The sequence below is a fragment of the Pongo abelii genome, chromosome 5 (assembly GCF_028885655.2).
Source record: "Pongo abelii isolate AG06213 chromosome 5, NHGRI_mPonAbe1-v2.0_pri, whole genome shotgun sequence".
Classification (NCBI taxonomy): domain Eukaryota; kingdom Metazoa; phylum Chordata; class Mammalia; order Primates; family Hominidae; genus Pongo; species Pongo abelii.
In genome coordinates this window covers 31,349,034-31,360,063 of record NC_071990.2, presented here as the reverse complement: position 1 = coordinate 31,360,063, position 11,030 = coordinate 31,349,034, and the positions used below count along the sequence as shown (strand labels likewise).

The 11,030-nt window shown below is 39.9% G+C and overlaps 1 non-coding gene across 1 annotated transcript; it reads right to left on the bottom strand.

The window, feature by feature from the left end:
* Nucleotides 1-9,374: 9,374 nt before the first annotated feature.
* On the bottom strand, nucleotides 9,375-9,481 carry LOC112133947 (U6 spliceosomal RNA). Its single transcript, XR_002915546.3, has one exon. It is a non-coding gene; the product is annotated as a U6 spliceosomal RNA (small nuclear RNA).
* Between the last annotated feature and the right edge of the window lie 1,549 nt (nucleotides 9,482-11,030).

Genomic DNA, 11,030 nt, shown 5'->3' with positions numbered 1-11,030 from the left:
CATGAGAGGCTGTCAGCACCTGCAGCTGCTGGGGCTCCCCCAGGATGCATTTTGAGGACACCAGCTCTGCACCATCCTTGACCCAGACAGTGAGCCCCATGGAACCACCTCCAGGCAGGGAGCAGCTCAGCCCTGCGATGTCCCCAATGCCAAACAACAACTGCTCCTGCTGGTTGCAAGACCTCAGCAGGAGGCTGCAGCAGGCCTTGAGTGAGAGAGGATCAGCTCCCAGAACCTGGGGTCCTGCCAAACAACACTCAAACCAGGAGCAGGTAAATAGTTCCCAAAAGGGCCAGGGTCAACATTTTCAACTTTGCCAACCTGTCCCTGTACCAAAGATTTAACTTTGCCCTTGTAGCATGAAAGCAGCCTTCGATAGACCTCCTGCTGCTCTCCCCAAGATGGGCTGCTCCCAGTCCTGGGAGCAGTCCTGGGGATTGGAAGCAGCGCATGAATGGCCACAGCCATACAAAGCACTAGGGTGCAGGCCAGGGTGTCTGTGGCAGGGCTGGGGCTGCAGTTTCTCAGGCAGCATGCGCAGGCATGCTGCTCCCCACAGCACAGCTGGGCATTAGCCGGAGAAGAGTGCCCCTTAGAAACCTGGGGGCCACTGGAGTCTAACTCAGTGTCTGTGACTCCCGAATGAGCTTGGTGCCCATAAACCCAGCACCATTGTGGGCTGCTGACCCACCAGTGCATAGTGCACCCCAGCGGGGCCAGGTGTCCTTGGCCCGCCAGGCCTCAGACCATGCCCAGCCCAGCTTGCTGGGGCACAGGGACACTGGAACAGAATTTTAAGAATGAGTTCACTGAATATTTTGGGGGGTGTTTCTTGAATTGGTTCTCTAATCTATTTACATTTAAAGGCACAAATGACTATTTCCAGTAGTACAGAGAGTTCTAATACTCAGAATATGACCATTGGATAGACCTAATCAAATACTTATAAGATCTGGGTGACCATGTATTTGAGACCTTACAAGACTTCGTAAGTTTAAGGTGATTGGCTGATTGCTACCAATTGTGCTGGACAAAATGGGGAAAGAAAAAGATGAACTCAGGGCTGCAAACTTCCAGCTCATGAGCCACATAAATCACCTAAAAGTTTCTATGTTTCCTTTAAATGAAATCCTAATTTCCTGTAGCTGCAGGGCTGAAACGTCTGAAAAATAAATGCAGAGTCCCATCCTGCGGGTGGCTAAATTACAACAAAAACAAATTCCAAACTCAAAGAATATCTTTTATTTAAGTGAGGGCATTGATTGGGAATACTTGGGATCGTGAAAATTGGAATGGGGACATCTGGGCAGATCCTGATGAAGCTAAAATTCTGCTGAGAATTGTTTGTCAGTTACATTCAATCACATTTGGTGAAGTTAATCCAGCTTTGCCTAACAAAAAGGTAATGGTCTTCTCTGAGGTAGCTGCCCTCAAGACCCTGTGATTCCACTCAACATTTACCCCCAACACCCCTCTGTGATTCCAGATCCATAAATACCCTTGAGTCCTAGCATGTCCTGAAAGGTGAGGTGGAATATGTCAGGACAATGATTTACAGAAGCAATATGACAACGTGTATGAAAAGACTTAAAAATGTTTAAAATTCTGTTACCTAATATTTATCATTTGAGTAGTCTATGAATTTTTTTAATTCCAAACATAGAAGAATATCTCTATATAAAGATACTTGTCAAAACATTATTTACAACAAGACAAAATGAAAGCAGATGGATCCAAAAGAAGCTGGGTTACATCTTCTTATCTGAAGTGGGATGCAGCTTGTAAAAGTGTATAAACTTTATGCAGAGTTCATAACATGGAAAACTACTTGTATAATAATACATTCAAAAAGCAACATCCAAGATAACCCATAATCAACGCAACTTGGTAAAATAACAGCATATATAAAAAATATATATAGAAAATAACAAAATGAAAATCAGCACCACTGCACAAGACCACCATTTGCGCTGCAGTCTACAAAGTTTTAACAATATAGTAGCAGTGATTTTTTTCAAAGAAAGGCCTAAGTGATGTTTCTATCTGCGCATTTTAAAGTCTTCTGTGATCAAATAGAGTTTCACTTTTCTAATATAAAAACGTATATTTTAACATTTAAAATAAAACATTTGAAGTAAAATAACAATGAAATGAGGCCAGACAAGGTGGCATGCACCTGTAGTCCCAGCTACTCAGGAGGCTGAGGCAGGAACATTGATAGAGCCTAGAAGCTCAAGGATGTAGTACACTATGATTACAGCTGTGAATAGTTACTGCACTCCAGCTTGGGCAACATAGCAAGACCTTATCTCTATAATAATAATAATAACAATAATAGTCCAGATCTTCTTCCTGCCTCAGGCTAAAGCTACTTCTTCATTTGAACCCAAAGGGCAGAAATGTTTACTGAGGGCTCCACCAGAGAAAAGAAATGAGTTCTTCCTTCACAATCCATGATCCAGTTTTTGGTTATAGAGTTCAGCTGAGCAATAAAGGCAACACTGAGAACACCATCAATATATAGATTACTGATTGTCATATATGTGTTCATGTATATATATGTGTGCGTGTGTGTATATATATAATTATATATAATTACCACTACACCTGAAAGAGGGAGATGGATTCTCCCATTTCATAGATGAAAATCTGAGTCCCTGAGAACTATGAGGCTTGGTCTGGGTTCACTGAATGTCAGCATTGAGAATTAGGAGACAGTCAGCCTCCTGCAGAGCCCATCTAGGCATGAGCCACACCAGTGGAGACTCCTCAACAGCAGAAGAGCAGCTGAGACCCAGGAATGTCCACTCTTGTAGAGGGTCCATGTCCAGTGGAATACAACTGAAGGATGGGTGAAGGGTAGAGTCTAGCTGCTTCCTTCAGCTGGGGGTGGCAGATGGGTGGGTCAGTCAGCTACCCATGTGGTGTATCATGTTCCTAGGGTTGTCTTTTATTCCTCTGCTGAGAACTCCATGCTGCACAGACAAAAACCATATATTCACTGGTAACCAGGATACTTTTTAGAAATGCAAACATAACTTTTCTAACATTAAAGCCAAACATTCTCCCTCCCAGTGAATCATCTTATTCGGATAATCTCCTAACTTCCCCTGAAGTTAGCCCCAGAGTTGCATCTGACCATTTGGATCCAAGACAGAAAGTCATTTTGGGGTTTTGACCTGGCTGATCTTGCTGGATGGTGTTCTGAAAAGAGGCTTTCTACTTGCAGAAGAGCAAGGGTGAGGTCTGAATAGGAGATGAAATCCTGGGGGAGAAGACAGACAAGCAGATTCCCAAGCAAACTTGGAATATATTTGCCAGCCTCTTTTTTATTGTGATAAAATACACATAAATACAAAATTTGCCGTTGTAACCATTTAAGTGTACAATGCAGTAACATTTAGTAGGTGCACAACATTATGTCGCCATCATCACTATCAAGTTCCAGAGGATTTTCATCACCCTACAAGGAAACTCTGTACCCGTTAAGCAGTCACCTTCCACTCTCCCCTGCCACCAGCCCCTGGCACCATTAACCCAGTTTCTGTCTCTCTAGATTTGCTTCTTCCGAATATTTTATGCAAATAGAATCATACAATATGTGGCCTTTTGTGACTGGCTTCTTTCATTTGACATGTTTTCAAGGTTCATTCAAGTTGTAGCATGTATCAGTACATTATTCCTTTTATGGTCAGATAATCTTCCATTGCAGAAGAGATTACATGTTGTTTATCCTTTCATCAGTTGATGGGCATTTTCTTTTAAATTAAATAAAGACAACAAAAAAGGAGTTACAAACCAAGCCCCCCCATAAAAATATATTTGCTTTTATATTTACCTATGAAGTTACTTTTAGCTGTGTACTTTTTTGCTTCATATGGCTTCAAGTTGCTATCTAATGTCCTTTTATTTCAGCCTGAAATAAAAGGCTCTTTATAGCATTAATTGTAGAGTAGGTTCACTAGAGATAAATGTCATCAGTTTTTATTTACCTGTGAATGCCAAAATTTCTCCATTATTTCTGAAGGAGAATTTTTCCAGATATACAACTGTCAGTTGACAGGTTGTTTTTTTTTCTCTGAACTTTAGGTTTGCCACGGTTTCTGAACACTTGGCTGTTAATCTCATGGAGGATCCTTGTACTCGATGAGTCCCTTCTCTTGTTGTTTTCAAGATGCTCTGTTTGTCTTTGACTTTTGACAGTTTGATTATAATGTCTCTCAGTGTGGACGTCTTTGGAATTATGCTACTTTAAATGTTTCAGTGTGTTGAATACTCACATTCTTGTCTTTGATAAAATTTCAGAAGTTTGGGGTCATTATTTCTTCAAATACTCATTCTCCCTGCTTCTTTCTTCTCTCTTTTGGGGACTCCCAAAATGCATATGCTTGATGTTGTCTCTCAGATCTCTTCTGTTCATTTTTCTTCATACTTTTTCCCTTCTGCTCCTCAAATGGGGCAATTTCAATTGACCTATGTTTGCATTTGCTGATTCATTCTGCATACTAAAATCTGCTCTTGAAGCTCTCCAGTGAATTTTCCATTTTGCTTCCTGTACATTTCAGCTCCAGAATTTCCATTTGGTTTCTTTCCACAATTTTTACCTCTGTATTGATTTTCGCTATTTAGTGAAATGTAGTTCTCCTGATTTTCTTTAGTTATTTTTCCAAGGTTTCCTTTAGCTCTTTGACTATGTTTAAGACAGTCGATTTAAAGACTTTGTCTAGTAAGTCCATCCAGTGCATGGCCTTCTTCAGGAACACTTTCTGTCCATTGCTTTTCCTCTGAATGGATCATACTTTCATACATGCATAACTCATGTTTTTTGAAGTTGAAAACTAGACATTTTCATTATAATGTGGTAACTCTGAAAATTACATTTTCTAAACTATTTTTGTATAGACTATATTCTTTACTGTGTGTGGTCACTGAAGTCTCTGTTCTGTTAGCTTAGTGGTCTTCTAGTGGTTTGACAGAGATTTCCTTAAATGTCTTGAGCCGAAAAGAAAAACATTTCCAGTCTTTTCACCCAGGCTCTGTGGGTGTGTTGGGATCATGCCTTCAACAGTCAGTTGGGCAGTTTAAACTCTGCCTTTGCCTTTACTTTTTGCTTGTGCAGCTGTTGAAAGTCAGCTAGAGGTGTGAACAAGGGACCTTCTCAGGTGCCTGTGAGCATGTGCCCCTCACTGGTCATGTACAAGGCTATCTAGGTTCCCAGGAATATGGAAGCTGTCCAAAACCCTGCTTCCCCAGAGCATCTCACTCCCAGCTTTCCCTTCCATTGTTTTCTGCATGTCCATTACTTTCCTCAATTGATTTTTTTTTTTTTTTGCCCCAGAGGTAGCTGCTGACTAGCTTTTAAAAGTTAGTTTATTTTTTTAATCAAATGCTCTCTACCTTGGCTGACTCTCTGCCCTGAGACAGATCAAAGTAGAGGGAACATGCAAACCATTTCTGTTTATCCTTCAGGGAGTTGCCCAACAGGACAAAAAAAATAGAATTTTTTTTAGATAAAGATCTACTCAGCTCCATCTGGCAACAGGAACCCACACTGGGAACCTAGGCTGCTGTCTTCAAGACCACTGCTGACCTGGAAAGGGAGGAATGGGCTAAGGGAAAGTTGGGATCCCACTAAGTTCTGCTACTGAGTACACTTGTTTTTTTCTGCATTCACTTGGTTGCTATAAACCTTTGAGGATTTTTCAGTTTCAAATCACTTGATTGTTTGTCAACCCAATCAGAATATCTGTTAGTGCAGTCCAGAAATCTGTGTTTTAACAACTCTCCTCAAGATTTTGTGTGTGTGTGTGCGCTGTTTCACAAGCATATTGTCTCTTGTGCCATCCCTCTTGTGGGGGATGGGCTTCTCGAGTTTCCTATGCCACCATGTTCTCTGATGTCACTCCCCTCAGCTGCTTTTGAATTGTGCTTATGCATCACAATTCCTGGCCTGTTAATTATCTCCAGGAAACATTTTTACTGGGTAAACATTCATCAAACCCCTACCTTATTCTGGGTACTGTACTCCATGGACTGGAGTCTCAGAAAAAGAAACCAAACTTCCTCAGACCTCATGGATGGCACAGCCTAGATAGGGATGGGAAGATGGATGAGGAAATGATAACACAACATCTTAACTGCTTTACATTATTTTTTTCATTTTAACTCTACATTATTAACATTTTATAATGACAATATTGATTTACATGTACCTATGATTACCTATTAATCAATCTTTCTTTCTTTCTCTTTCTTTCTTTCCTTCTTCCTTCCTTTCTTCCTTCCTTCCTTCCTCCCTTCCTCCCTTCCTCCCTCCTTTCCTTTCTTTCTTCCTTTCTTTTTCCTTCCTGCCTGCCTGCCTTCCTTCCTTCCTCCCTCCATTTTCTTTTTTCTGTTTTTCTTTCTTTCTTTCTTTCTTCCTTCCTTCCTTCCTTCCTTCCTTTTCTTTCTTTCTTTCTTTTTCTTTCTTTCTTCCTTTCTTTTCTCTTTCTTTCTTCCTTTCTTTCTTTTCTCTTTCTTTCTTTCTTTTTTATATATTTTATGACCCAAATATTTTTAGAGTAGAAATTTTTCCAATAAACCAATGGTCCTATTTATACAAAAATGTCCTTATTTTACCCTTATTTTTGAAAGATGGATTTGCCAGCCACAAATTTCTGCTTTGACATTGGTTTTCCCTGAGCTCTTCGATGATACTGTCTCTTCTGGTTGCTGTGGGTGATGAGGAGAAGTCAGCTACATTCTAACCCAGTTGCTTTTCAGATGATCTGTGTTTCTTCTGTGGCTACCTTTAAGATCACCGTTTCTCTTTAGCATCTGACACTCCAGGGCAGTATGAGTAGATGTCGTTCTCTTTCGTTCACAGGGTTATGCATACGTTTGCTTAATCTTTAACCATAATGTCTTTATGGAATGCCTCCTCCCATTTACTCTCTTTCCATATTCTAGGAGTTCAGCTAATGTTAAACCTTATTCAGCCAACATATTCACTGTGAAACCCAGAATAATAACTTCACAAATATATCCAAACCCTAAGCCCCGGAACTTTTAAATATGTTACCTTACAGAACAAAAGGGACGTATGATTAAGGGTTTGGACTTTGTGATGGGGAGATTATTTTGGATTATCTGGGCAGGCTCAATCTGATCACAAGTTCTTTTTTTATTTTAATTTTTATTATAAGTTCCGGGATACATGTGTAGGATGTGCAGGTTTGTTACATAGACAAATGTGTGCCATGATGGTTTGCTGCATCTATCAACCTGTCACCTAGGTGTTAAGCCCAGCATGCATAGCTATCTTTCCTAATGTTCTCCCTCCCCTAACCCACTCTACGACAGGCCCCACTGTGTGTTGCTTCCCTCCCTGTGTCCATGTGTTCTCATTATTCAGCTCACACTTATAAGTGAGAACATGAGATGTTTGGTTTTTTGTATTTGAATTAGTTTGCTGAGGAGAATGGCTTCCAGCTCCATTCATGTCCCTGCAAAGGACATGATCTCACTCCTTTTTGTGGCTGCATAGTATTCCATGGTGTATATGTACCACATTTTTCTTTATCCAGTCTATCATTAATGGGCATTTGGGTTGATTCCATGTCATTGTTATTTTGAATAGTGCTGCAATGAACATATGTGTGCATCTATCTGCGTAATGCAATGATTTATATTCCTTTGAGTATACACCCAGTAATGGGATTGCTGGGTCAAATAGCATTTCTGGTTCTTGATCTCTGAGGAATGGCCACACCACCCTGCACAATGGTTGAACTAGTTTACATCCCCACGAACAGTGTAAAAGCTTTCCTGTTTCTCTGCAAACTTTCCAGCATCTGCTGTTTCTTGACTTTTTAATAATCTCCCTTATGGCTGGCATGAGATGTTATCTCATTGTGGTTTTGATGTGCATTTCTCTAATGATCAGTGATGTGGAGCTTTTTTTCATATGTTTGTTGGCCTGTGAATGTCTTCTTTTGAGAACTGTCTGTTCATGTCCTTTGCCCACTTTTTAATGGGGTTGTTTGTTTTGTTTTGTTTTGTTTTTTTCTTGTAAATTTAAGTTCCATGGAGATTCTGGATATCAGGTTTTTGTCAGATGGATAGATTGCAAAATTTTTCCCCCACTTCGTAGGTTGTCTGTTCACTCTGATAATAGTTTCTTTTGCTGTGCAGAAGCTCTTTAGTTTGATTAGATCCCTTTTGCCAATTTTGGCTTTTGTCGCAATTGCTTTTGACATTTTCGTCATGAAATGTTTGACTGTTCTTATGTCCTGAATGGTATTGCCTAGATTTTCTTCTAGAGTTTTTATAGTTTTGGGTTTTACATTATGTCTTTAATCCATCTTAGTTAATTTTTGTATAAGGTGTAAAGAAGGGGTCCAGTTTCAATTTTCTGCAATGGCTAGTCAGTTTTCCCCATACCATTTATTAAATAAAGGATATTTTCCTGGTTGCTTGTTTTGGTCAGGTGTGTCAAAGATCACATAGTTATAGATGTGTAGTCTTATTTCTGAGTTCTCTATTCTGCTCCATTGATCTATGTGTTTGTTTTTGTACCAGTACCATGCTGTTTTGGTTACTGTAGCCTTGTAGTATAGTTTGAAGTCGAGTAGTATGATGCCTCCAGCTTTGTTGTTTTTGCTTAGGATTATCTTGGCTATACAAGCTCTTCCTGGTTCCATATGAATTTTAAAATAGTTTCTTCTAATTCTGTGAAAAATGTCAGTGGTAGTTTAATGAGAATGGCATTGAATCTATAAATTACTTTGGGCAGGATGGCCATTTTCACGATACTGATTCTTCCTATCCATGAGCATAGTAGTGTTTTTTCATCTGTTTGTGTCCTCTCTGATTTCCTTGAGCAGCAGTTTTTAGTTCTCCTTGAAGAGGTCCTTCAATTCCCTTGTGAGCTGTATTCCTAGGCGTCTTATTCTGTTTGTAGCAATTGTTAATAGGAGTTTATTCATGATTTGACTCTCTGCTTGTCTATTGTTGATGTATAGGAATGCTTGTGAGTGTTCCACACTGATGTTGTATCCTGAGACTTTACAGAAGCTGCTTATCAGTTTAAGAAGCTTTTCGGCTGAGACAATGGGGTTTTCTACATATATGATCATGTCATTTGCAAACAAAGACAATTTGACTTCCATTCTTCCTATTTGAATAACCTTTCTTTGTCTTACCTGATTACCCTGGCCAGAACTTCCAATACTGTGTTGAACAGGGGTGGTGAGAGAGGGCATCCTTGTTTTGTGCTGGTGTTAAAGGGGAATGCTTCCAGCTTTTGCCCATTCAGTGTGATATCGTTTGTGGGTTTGTCATAGATGGCTTTTATTAAAGGTATGTTACTTCAATGCCTAGTTTATTGAGAGTTTAAAAATATGGAATGCTTCATGAATTTGCATGTCACCCTTGTGCAGGGGCCATGCTAATCTTCTCTGTATCATTCCAATTTTAATATATGCGCTGCCCAAGTGAGCACTGATCACAAGGTCTTAAAGGTGGAGATAACTGAAGAAATGTGGGTGAGATGGAGTGCTGAATTTCATCTACAGTAATTTCTGCATCTAGTAAAATGTGACTATCTCTGTCTTTTATTCTTTAATTAAGTGGTAAAATGCATTACAGATTTAAGGTTTAAATATTCTTGTATTCTTGGGATACATAACCTGGGCAAGATATTTAATTTGTTTATAGCCCATTGGTGGACACAGTCTACTACTATTTTTCTCAGTATTTTAATATCTAATTGCGTAGAAGTGATTATCTTATCATGCTTTTCTCTTATGCATTCCCTAGCTGGCTTTAGAATCAATGTTATTTATGCATAAACAATGATGAGTTTACTGGCTTTCTCTATGTTTCCTCATTCTCTTGAATATTATGTATAAGTTCAATAACCTTTGAAGTTTTGGTAGAACTTATCTATAAAACAATATGGATATGCTTGAAGGGAAATAGAGTTATAAAAACGTTTTAATTTCTTTACTTGTAGTAAGTTCTTCCCATTGACATAATCTTGTTCATAGTTTCAAAATTATTTAAACCTCTACTATATCTTTAGTGGCATATTTATTTGTCATAATGCTATTTTATTCTTAATTACCATTGCCTGTTTTATTTCCCTGCCCAAAGAAACAGCTGCTTTTGGCAGGCTGGGCCTTCAGCAGTGGCAGCTGCCAGGTCAGCCTTGGTGAGTGGCGACTCAATTGCTGTGCCCATGCAGTGTCCATCGCAGCCACTGTGGCCACTTTGTGCAGGGACTCCATGAGCAAGGCCTGTGTGGCTGAGTGGCATCGTCCATCAAGCCATCTCGCCCACCTGATTACAGTGAGCCCCATACCCTTAAGGACCCTCTGGTGGGCATCCACACAAAACCACCATCTTCACACACTCTGCCTATAGCAAGAGGTCTATGAGTACCTGTCTCCTCCACCTCCCAATTTTCCAATTCTATTTTCCCCAAGTTCGTGACTGGCCAGCCAAGCCATGAGCCACTGCCCATGACTCATTTATTCATGCACTACTGGGGCATCATGTCACATCCTCCACCTCCCATGGACTTGTTTGTATTTTGATTCCTAGTTCCTGGCTCGACAGCCATTTCCAAAGCTGTTCTGGTGTCAGCTCCCAAACCTACTGCTCTTCTTGTAGATTCTCCTTTTTATCTGTATTTATTTCCTGGAATTTAAAAAAATTGCACTAATTTTTTCAATGCAGCATTTTCCAAAGATCAGTAGGAGTGATTCTTCTTACCATAGATAGAATTGCTTCAAAACATCAGAAATGTATATTTTAGTGAAGGACAACAGTGTCTGGAGAAAAGAGGACAATCCACAAGTGGGCAGTGGATTTTCACAAAGTGAACACTCTAGCAAACAACACCCACATCAAAGTACACCAATCACAGCCTCCCGGAAACATCTTTGGGTCCTACTCAGTCATAAACCACCCTCCCCACCCTAGAGTAGCCACTTTTGATTTCTAATATGGATTAGTTCTGCCAGTTCTAGTTGAATGGCATTACACAG